The sequence below is a fragment of the Pan troglodytes genome, chromosome 10 (assembly GCF_028858775.2).
Source record: "Pan troglodytes isolate AG18354 chromosome 10, NHGRI_mPanTro3-v2.0_pri, whole genome shotgun sequence".
Lineage (NCBI taxonomy): Eukaryota > Metazoa > Chordata > Mammalia > Primates > Hominidae > Pan > Pan troglodytes.
The window spans coordinates 113,041,419-113,052,436 of record NC_072408.2 but is presented as its reverse complement, the minus strand read 5'-3'; positions in this window follow the sequence as shown (position 1 = coordinate 113,052,436).

The window sequence follows — 11,018 nt, the reverse complement described above, 5'->3', positions numbered from 1 at the left end:
GGCTTGATGTCCCCCTTTCTGGCTGAAAGGCCCCTCATCTCTGAATTGCTGTCAGTCACTCTGGGTCCCTCAAAGCTTCACAACTCAGAGCTGGAAGTTTTTTCCAAAGCAGTTAGCAAATCAGGACAGGCTCTGTAAATAATTTCTATTTTTATTTCAAAACCATTTTACTTTTTATTTTAAAGTCTTAAGTATTGACATGTATGCTTTAAATGGCTACTTTCACCCACTTGGGGAGGGTGCGGAACAGCATAAAGTCACAGGCATGGAAAAAATTAAATTCATTTCCTTTTCAGGCCAATTGGTTGCATTGAGTATGTTCTTGCTGTTTCTCCTGTCGTCATTTCTGCAGTTGCTCATCTCTGACTATGGAGTGGTTTAATAGATTCTCATTAATATTATAAAAGAAAATATTGACAAGTGTCTGATAAATATAAATTCAAGTGGTGAAAATAAAAGGAATATATTAGGAATTCACATATTTTTGATGGTGGGGCAGTTAGAGTTCTTACACCAAATAATGCAGCTCAGTCTTGTTCCTTCATTCAATATAGTGTTCATTCATTCAACAAACATTTATTGGGCTGATAGCCAGCCATTTTGCTAAGTATCAGTGAATTAAAATGTACAGGACTAGCCCAGTGGGAATGACAGTCATGTAAAGTGGTAGGTATTAGAAATACAGGTGCCATACTTGGGTGTATTGGGCCAAGAGGAAGGAGTGACCATTGTGCCATGGTTGGTCTAGAGGTGGTTAGAACAGGTTTTTGAAGGGCTGGGGGAAGTCCCTTGGAATGCTTTCATGAGTAATGGGAAGCTTCGGGAAACAGGTTGTTTTGCCCTTTGAACAAACAATATACACAAATTACTGAACATGTTGGTTAAATTGCAGATCCAGCACCAGGATAAGAGGCTGCAGTGAAACTTCTCAGGCAGGACTGACAGCACCCTGGTGAGGAGACTACTACACCACTGACCATGTGGCCTTGGGCAAGTCACTTAAAATGGTGATGGTGTTGATAATAGAGATGATGGTGGAGATGGAGATGATGATGGTGGTGATGAAGATGATGTGATGGTACAGGGTGGTTGTCAGGACTGAATGAGGTAGCGTGTTGAGAGGGGTTAGCTTAGCACAGAATCTGGCACATCATAAGTGCTTCAGTGATCATGCGTGCATGGATCATACCAGAGGTTAAAATGTTGAAATACTGTTGTCCTAGTTGGTGAATAGCTTCTGCCCTGAGCCCCCTGCGTGTCCTCTCTCTGGACCACTATACCTCTTTACAATCCAGCAACTAATAGGTTAATATTCTAGTATAGCAGAGACCACAAGACTCTGCTCTAGCCCCAGGGCCTGCATTTGTTCTGATGGGTGGGTGCCCATCAGATTAAATATTTTGAAGTTATCCTTCCTTGTGAGCTCAATAATTGGTGTGTGTGTGTAAGATTTGTTTCAAAGAAGTGACTATATAATGAGGTGGTAAAACTTGAACCCAGTTCTAAAAGATAGGTAGGGTTGTCAGATACCAGGCAAAAGGTACTGGGTTTGAAGTAGTCAGGAGAGTTGAGAGGCTGAACACAGTTCTTGCAGTTGGAATAGAGGAGGCAGAGGTGGGGAGTCAGGTGGAGATGGGGTAGGAGGGCTAATGGGGCCAGGACCTGGAGGCCTTGCATGTCATCCCTGAGTTTGGATCTGAACTATGAGGAATAAACAAAAGGGTTTAAGTGGGACGGGGGAAGTAACCATGGTCAGAACTGGGTTCTAGAGTGCCCCCGCATTGGCAGGATTGGAGGAGAGCAAGGGGAGGTCGGGTAGACATTGGGAAGTAGTGGTCCAGGCTGGGTCCGATGTGCCCTGAGGATGAGGGTTGCAGATGGATGTCAGAGACGTGCCGGGTCAAATGCTGCTGAATGCATGTGGGGTGAGGAAGGGAGAGGCCTCTAAGACAACAGCCCTCCCAGATTGGGAGAGGATATAAGAAGGTGACTTGCGCTCACGTTGCCTGTACAGACAGAGCCCATGGGCTGGCCAGGTCTGGAGATCGGTTGAGAGGCCTGCTTTCAGAATTACTCATCCATACTTACTATGAAATTAAGGAAGTGGATAGGATTGCTTAGATAATTTAAAGGAGATGTGAAGGAAAGGAACCCATGAAAAAATGATCAGAGAGGAAGGAGAAAAATGAATGGGGAGTAATGGCAAGGAAAGGAAAGGCCCAGGAGGCCAGTCAGCAGCCACAGCCCCGTGGCTTGAATAGTTAACCATGCCTCACTAGATCACAATTCTGTATGCTGAAATTCCCCTCATTAAATTACTTAATTTCTGTTTCCTTACGGGACCATAACTCATACAGAAGGCCTCCAATGGGTGAAACATTATTTGATAAAGAAAATGTACTTTCTTTCATGGTTTCCAGCAATGCCCATGCCTTACTTCTGAGATTGACACGGTGCCCCGCTTTCAGCAGACACTTAAGAAATTGAGTGATTTGAGATGGCTTTGCAGAGGCAACCCCTTGAAGACATTTCTTCCTGATATCACCACTGCAACGGAGGTAGCTGCCTCTGTTTAGGCTGTGTAGCTTGATCTTAGTCTTTCTTCAGATGTCTGGATTATGTCCTGTTATGGCCAATGTGTGATGCTTGTCTGGAATTGGTGGGTTCTTGGTCTCACTGACTTCAAGGATGAAGCCGCCAACCCTCGCGGTGAGTGTTATAGTTCCTAAAGGCCGCGTGTCTGGAGTTTGTGGCTTCTGATGTTCGGATGTATTCCGAGTTTCTTCCTTCTGGTGGGCTCGTGGTCTCGCTGGCTTTAGGAACAAAGCTGTAGACCTTTGCAGTGAGTGTTACAGCTCATAAACGCAATGTGGACCCAAGGACTGAGCAGCAGCAAGATTTATTGCAGAGTCAAAAAACAAAGGTTCCACAGTGTTGAACAAGACCAAGTGGGTTGCCACTGCTATTGCGGGAAGCCTGCTTTTATTCCCTTATCTGGCCCCACCCACATCCTGCTGATGGGTCCATTTTACAGAGAGCCGATTGGTCTGTTTTACAGAGAGCTGATTGGTCCCTTTTGACAGGGTGCTGATTGGTGCGTTTACAAACCTTGAGCTAAACACAAAAGTTCTCCAAGACCCCACTAGATTAGCTAGACACAGAGCACTGATTGGTGCATTTACAAACCTTGAGCTAGACACAGGATGCTGATTGGTGCATTTACAATCCCTTAGCTGGACATAAAGGTTCTCCAAGTCCCCACTAGACTCAGGAGCCCAACTGGCTTCACCCAGTGGATCTGGCACCAGGGGCCGCAAGTGTAGCTCCCTGCCAGTCCTGCTGGGTGTACCCGCATTCCTCAGCCCTTGGGTGGTCGATGGGACTGGGTGCCATGGAGCAGGGGGTGGCGCTCGTCGGGGAGGCTCGGGCTGCAGGAGCCCACGGAGGTGGGGGAGATGGGGTCGGAGGCTCAGACAATGGCGGGCTGCAGGTCCCGAGCCCTGCCCGGTCAGGAGGCAGCTAAGGCCCAGCGAGAAATCGAGTGCAGCGCGGGTGGGCCAGCACTGCTGGGGGACCCGGCGCACCCTCCGCAGCTGCTGGCGTGGTTGCTAAGCCCCTCACTGCCCGGGGCCGCCGGCCGCTCCGAGTGTGGGGTCCGCCAAGCCCATGCCCACTCAGAACTCTAGGTGGCGCACGCAGCCCCAGTTCCCGCCGGTGCCTCTCCCTCCACACCTCCCCGCAGGCTGATTGAGCCGGCTCCGTCCTCGGCCATCCCAGGAAGGGGCTCCCACAGAGCAGCGGTGGGCTGAAGGGCCCCTCAAGCACCACCAGAGTGGGCACTGAGGACGAGGAGGCGCCAAGAGCGAGTGAGGGCTGCAAGGGCTGCCAGCACGCTCTCACCTCTCAATGTCAGGCAAGTACATCTTTTAATTTCTCTGTATCTCACGTTTCTCATCTGCAAAATGATGGCATTGGGCCAGACTAGTGGCTCTCACATTGTAACATGCATTAGAGTCACCTTGAAACCTTGTGAAAACACTGGGCCGGGTGGCTCACGCCTGTAATCCCAGCACTTTGGGAGGCCGAGGTGGGTGGATCACGAGGTCAGGAGATTGGGACCATCCTGGCTAACATGGTGAAACCCCGTCTCTACAAAAAAATACAAAAAATTAGCTGGGCGTGGTGACACGCGCCTGTGTTCCCAGCTACTTGGGAGGCTGAGGCAGGAGAATTGCTTGAACCTGGGAGGCAGAGGTTGCAGTGAGCCAAGATCACACCACTTGCCCTCCAGCCTGGGCGACAGAGTAAGACTCCGTCTCCAAACAAACAAACAAACAAACAAACAAAAAAAACACAAAAAAACCGCACACGCACACACAAAAAAACACTGATTGCAGGTCCCAGAATTTCCAAGTCAGGATGTCTGGGGAGGGACCCAAGAATTTGCATCTTTAACAAGCTCCAGATAATTCTGATGCTGGTGGTGAGGGGATTACACTTTTGAGAACCACTAGGGCAGAATTAGAGAGTAAGACTAAAATTCTATGGTGGCAGGTGTATTTATTTCTACCTAGAGGAAAAAGATGAAGGAGCCGGAAGCTATAGGCTAAAGAGAAATATAAAAAGTATATTTATGAGTGCCATCTCAATTTTTTTCATAACAAGGCTGGGCATGAATGAATTCATTAAATCATTTTTTATTTCAACATAGGTGCCAGAATGACGCAGTCATTTTCTAGACTTTTTCTTGTATATGCATTCATGTAATTTGCCACCTAGATAATAATAATTCCTAAATCCCTATGCCTAGCTGAGACCATACCTCTGAGCTACTGATCTGTTTTTCCAATAATATCTGGACACCTTGCTGCCCCCTAACACCTCCAGAAATCTCCCTCGGATCCAAACTGAAGTCATTTCCCCTCGAAGTAAATGGCACAGCTGGCCCCTTCACTGCTTAAGCTAGAAGCTCAGGAGTCACCCGTTGTCTCCCTGTTTCTCCCCTTTCCCCTCCCTCCACTTCTCCTAGGGTTGAGGCCTTGTCACATCCACCTCTGTCCCCTCCTCCCAGCCTTTTGGGTTCCAGCAGCAGCCGCTCCCCATGATGCTCTCTGCTGGTCAACTGAGATCAGATACGTGGTCCATGCACTCGGTATCCATTCAACAATATTCAGAGAGCACACACTCTTTGCCAGACTAAGGAGATTACTTTACAGATATGGTTCCTGCCTTCATGGTGCTCATGATGCAGCTGGGAGGAGACATACAGGACAATGTATTATACAGACTGCAGTATATGCTTGAGGGACGGGTACAGCCTCCTAACTGGCCTCCCTGTCTCTAGCCTGGCTCCCATTCAGGGAATCCTCCATGGGTGACCATCGTTCTCTTTCTCAAAAGTAAATCTGCCTGTGTCCCCTCCCTGCTAAATCCCTAGGCTCTCCCCTTGGCCTCAGGAGCAGCCTGGCTCTGGGTCGTGGCCAAGAAGGAGCTTTCCGATTGCTCTGTCTTCCTGCCCTCCAGCCTCCTCTTCTGTGAACTCTGTTTGTAGCCGCCCTGATTAGCATAACTACCCCTCATGTGGCCCCTGGTTCTGTCACTCTTGGTGCCTTTGCACGTTCCCTGGATCCTTCAACCCAAACCACAGGCTGAATTTGGGAGCTCCTCCCACGAGAGCCTACACTCCAGGCTTCTTGTCTTCAAAGTGCTCCTCTGTCTGTATCATGACCGCTTGCTTCTGGTGTGTTCCACATGAGAATAAGGCTCTGTCTTTCATCTCTGCATCCACAGAGATCATTGTGCTTGGCCCACATCAATAATAACAGAAATAACTAAAATTTATTGAGCATTTACTATGTGCCAGACACTGCTCTAAAGGTTTTACAAGGATTATCTCATTCAATCATTATAATAGTCCTAAGGGTAGGTACTATTGGCCTCTCCATTTTACTGATGGGGAAACTGAGGTACAGAGCGATTCAGTAACTTGGGCAAAGTACTTCCTAGTCATAGCTAGCAAATGGGGTAGCCAGGTTTAGAACCCAATAGCTTGAGTTATTAGGTTGGTTCAAAAGTAATCGTGTTTTTTGCCATTAAAAGTAATGGCAAACCATTACATTGTAATGGTAAACCATTAAAATTTTGTACTGCTCTAGAACTGGTTTCTTTTCTTCACTTAAAAAGACATCATTCTTTGGGATTACTTTTTGTTGAGGTGCAACTTTGGTGCTTTAAGGCACACACATCTGAAATATATGGCTGAATGAATTTCTGCACACGGTATCTCCATGTACTCACTACCAGATCAAGATATGCAACTTTTCCAGCACACCAGGGGCTCCCTGTGCTCCTCAGTCAATACTCTCTAACCTAACCACTATTCTGCTATCACCATAGAATATTTTGCCCATTTTTGAATTTTGTAGAGATGAAATCATACCATATAAGACTTGGTATTTCTTTTAAAAAATGACAGCTTTACTGAGATAAAATTCACATACCATAAAGTTCACCCTATTAAAGTGTACAATTGTTTTCAGCATATTCACAGAAGGCTGGAAACATTCCTATCTGGATGAATCTTGCCCCGCCATGTATTAAAAAAATGTGTGGGACATAGTAGGTGTTCAATAAAGGGCAGCTGTTTGAGAACATACCGACTTCTGAACTGGACATTGCATTTGTCATGATGGTCAGTAACTCAGAGAGAAAAAGAGAGGGTGAGGTGTAGTGGACGTTTTCTTCATCGTACCCCTCTGACTGGGTTCACAGAGGGAGGACCTAAAACCTCAGAGGCAGAGGGTTGAATTGCCCTTCCCCATCTTCAGGATGTGTTTGGTCAAGGGATTGATTCCACCCACTGTCATTTATTATAAACTGGGTGCTGAGCTGCATTTGCTCAGCGGAGATGAGATGAAAGATGAAGTCTTCCTCTTTGAGAGGCTCCCAGCCAAACAGGGGACACAGACATGTAAATGGCACCATAATCACATGCAGGGTGACCTGTGCAGTGGTCAAGGGACCACATGAGGACTGCTGGGTCCTGGACATGTGTTGTTGCCTGCCCAGCATCCAGTCCTCCTTCATTTGGTGACCACTTCTCTGTTTTCTGTTAGGGAATCACCCCTTCCCCACTCTCAGTCCATTTCGCTTTGATGAGACTGACTGGGCTGAGTGCATGACCCAGGTTTGGCCAATCAGAAATCTGGTCTGACTTGTGCAGGAGGAATACAGGTCGCCATCCAGTCCATTGACTACTGCTGGAACTTTCTGGAAAGGGATGCTTTCTGCCCACCGGGACTGCCAAGCTGGATAAATGCCCAGAGCTGCTAAAGGCCACAACATGTGCAGAGGCCACTGAGAATGAGGCCAGCATAGAAGAAAACAGAACCAAGAGTCGGCGAAACACAGGTTCCTGAGGACATAGTTTGAACACCCAGGTCACTTGTGCTAGAGGCCATGTGTGTCTCCACAGAGCCCCTGAACACCACTGTGTCCCCTTTCCTGCGCACAAGGCGACATGCAGCCGTGGAGAGAATGGGCACAGCAGCGCCGCTTACGAAGAAAGAAAAGTGGAAACACCGAGAAAGTAGCTACAAGATCAGTAAATCCACTATCACTTGTTCATACAATAGACCTCAAAACGACAACAAAAAGGAAGAAATCCTAATCTCATATATCATGGGGATGAATCTCACAACTAAAATGCCGAGTGGAAAAATAAGCTGCAGACAAAATACACAGTGTGACACTTCAGAAATTCCTTAATTCTTAAAACTAAGACATTTTACCGTGTAAAATAATACTATACATTGTAGTGAAAGTACCAAGAAATGACTAGGAGACCGAATATCCAAATTCAGATCATTTGATTTCTTAGGCTGAGTGGGGGCTACCTAAGTATTCATGATATCACTCATAATACATTTTTTCTCCTTTCAATATTTTATTATGAAAATTCAAACAGCAAAGTTGAAAGAATTGTCCAGTGGATACTCATATATCTACTACTTAGATACTATAATGAACACTTTGCTATGTTTGTGTATCACATATATATCCATCTCCCCATTAAAAAAATTTTTTTGAACAGTGTCTTGCTCTGTTCAGAAAAATAAAAAAAAATGGGGAGATGGTATATATATATGTGATATATATACGTCCAGGCTGCAGTGCAGTGGCCGATCTTGGCTCACTGTAGCCTCTACCTCCCCAACTCAAGTGATTCTCCCACCGCAGCCTCCCAAGTAGTAGCTGGGACTAACAGGCGTGCACCACCACACCTGGCTAATTTTTGTGTTTTTGTAGAGACAAGTTCTTGCCTTGTTGCTCATTCTGTTCTTGAATTCCTGGACTTAAGTGATCACCTGCCTTGGCCTCCCAAAGTGCTGGGATTACAGGTGTGAACCACCATGCCTGGCCTCCCCATATTCCTGATATCTTTTCATAGGTCAGAAATATTTTGTAATTAAACTTTTTTTTTTTTTTTAAGGGGAAGAAACACATAGAGAAAAGCTTATACTTTTAATAGTTAAACTAGTACAGGTCAGAAAACAAATGACGCCTACATATATTATGTGAAGTGCTGCATTTACGCATGATTAATTACTTTTCATAGTAATGATAGCTAAGTAGCCATGTGACAGGCCTTAGAAAGCTAAGGCTAAGAGAAGGCTCTAATCTAATTCTGTTGTTTTACAGATGGGGAGGCTGAGTCTCAGAGGAAGTTGTTCACCCAAGCTCATACACTAACTGGCTAAGAAGACAGGGCCTAATTTCTTCTCTTATCCCCCACAATTTGTTTTGGCTCCAGGCCTAAGCACAGATGCAAAATGCTCAGAAGTAAGCGAAGAATCAGGGCAGTTGAGTTGCTGCAGGCAGCAAAACCCACTCTTGGCAGGAAGGGGTGTGGCAGCCTGGCCTTGCTGTGCAAGCCCCCGCGTGTGGCAGCGAACACTCAGGAGCAATACCTGTTGGGTAATGGGGCTGTGGGGAAATCCCGGCCTGTGTTCAAATAGCTGGTGATGTTGTGTTGAAAGAGGCATTACCAACTGGGTGTGGCTGCTGGTGTGAGGACACATCCTGTCCCACAGAGTCCTTCATGGAAACTCAGAAGCCTAGGTCTTTTTGTTTTCTTCCATTCACGGGTATGATCTTGGTTTGCACTCCAGGACGGAGTTCTCACATGGTGTGACAAGAACAGCAGGGATGGGGGAAGTCACCTGGAATCAGGACTGTGGTCCGAATGCTGGCCTGCCGGGCTGTGCTGCCTAGGATAATTCACTTTCCTTCTCTGGGCCTCCATCTGTTTTCCCATCTGAAAAGTGAGGGGAGATAAAGTAATCTTCATGTTCTCTTCCAGATCCAACTTTCCTTGACTTTAACCATTGCACAAGAGTCTTTTGGAGCCTCGGGTGGGCAGGAGGAGGCCTAAGGGAAAAAGGACTAGACAGTGAGCAGATCTCTAGGGGCCAGGGTGGCTTCTGTCTTAACCAAGGGTCTGTTTGTAGCTCCCATGGGGGCCGACACACACTGGGTCACAATTAATGTTTTCTCATTTATTGGGGTGAAATGGGGAATGTTGGCTGGGCCGGGCTGACATCTTGGATAACCTCATGTGAAGACTATTCACTTTCAGAAGATGCCGGGATGCACCAGTAAAAAATCCAGAGCGGCTCAAGCCCCTGGATTATTTCAGCTGGGGAATAGCCCCAAATCAGCTGACTGTGGCAGTAGGAACCCAGAGAACATAATTGAAGTGAGAATTTATTGCCATCTAGTGTCAGAGTCAGGGATCACAGGAATGATTTCTTCATTTTTAGCTCTTGTTCCAGAAAGGGGATAAAATCCAATTGTACCATTAAAAATACCAGAGAAATCCACTATTTAAAAGACCTATGTGTGTATTTCTCTGTGACATGAATGCTTTTGTAATGTGTATACTATCCTACTAATTAGCCCCTTTTGAAAACTTAGGTAATAAAGGGTTTTGTTTAATATGACTCTTTTGTTAGTAGAAGTTTAGATACCGAAAGACCTTTATCGTTCCCATGTCAAGCTAGTTAAGAAGTGCACAGTGGCTCACGCCTGTAATCCTAGCACTTTGGGAGGTCGAGGTGGGCGGATCACGAGGTCCGGAGATCGAGACCATCCTGGCTAACACAGTGAAACCCCATCTCTACTAAAAACACAAAAAATTAGCTGGGCGTGGTGGCACGTGCCTGTCATCCCAGCTACTCGGGAGGCTGAGGCAGGAGAATCGCTTGAACCTGGGAGGCGGAGGTTGCTGTGAGCTGAGATCACAGCACTGCACTCCGGCCTGGGCAACAGAGTGAGACTCTGTTTCAAAAAGGACAAAAAAAAAAAAAAAAAAAAAAAGTGCAAGTGGCGCCCTTTAAATAAGGCAAGTCAAATGTTGGATGCTTAGTCCTTCACTTAAGTAATAGTCACCCATAATTGTGTTTTGTGTTTGATGTCATGCTTTAGGTGGAACACATTTATCATCTCGCTTACCCTGACGATTATCCCAGGGAGTAAAAGTGGTTGTCTCTGATTTACTGATCAGACACTAAGAAATGGTCATTAATTTGCTCTGGGAGCACACAGTCTGTGGTAGCAGCAGGACTCGGACTCTGTTTGTCTCTAACAAGGCCTGCTTTTTGTCTGTTAAACCATACTCCCTTTCCCATAGTAATAAAATCAGCTTCCCATAATGTCCCAGGATACAACTATGTACTTGTACTGTGTGTATAGTACTGGTGGTTAAGACACTGGGTTCTGGCCAGGTGCAGTGGCTTGTGCCTGTAATCCCAGCACTTTGGGAGGACAAGGCAGGTAGATTGCTTGAGCCCAGGAGTTCGAGACCAGCCTGGGCAACATGGCGGAAAACCCCATGTCTACAAAAAATATAAAAATTAGCCGGGTGTGGTGATGCATGTCCGTAGACCCAGCTATTCAGGAGGCTGAGGTGGGAGGATTGCTTGAGCCTGGGAAGTCGAGGCTGCAGTGACCCATGACGG